Raw genomic sequence first — 210 nt, forward strand, 5'->3', positions numbered from 1 at the left:
TGGATCCATCTGTGGATTATTAAGCAAATTATTCATTTCTGAATGCCACACATGCTGATGCCTTTCTACAGCTTGTGAAATGTTCTGTTCTTTCAGATTATCTGAGTTCTGACAATTTCTTTCAAGTTAAAACACTTGATAAACAAATGCACTTTTAATAGAATGTATGTTAAGGTGGCACTTTAAAATATTTTGTAATAGAAATCATGT

Source organism: Geospiza fortis, unplaced genomic scaffold (assembly GCF_000277835.1).
Source record: "Geospiza fortis unplaced genomic scaffold, GeoFor_1.0 scaffold23, whole genome shotgun sequence".
Lineage (NCBI taxonomy): Eukaryota > Metazoa > Chordata > Aves > Passeriformes > Thraupidae > Geospiza > Geospiza fortis.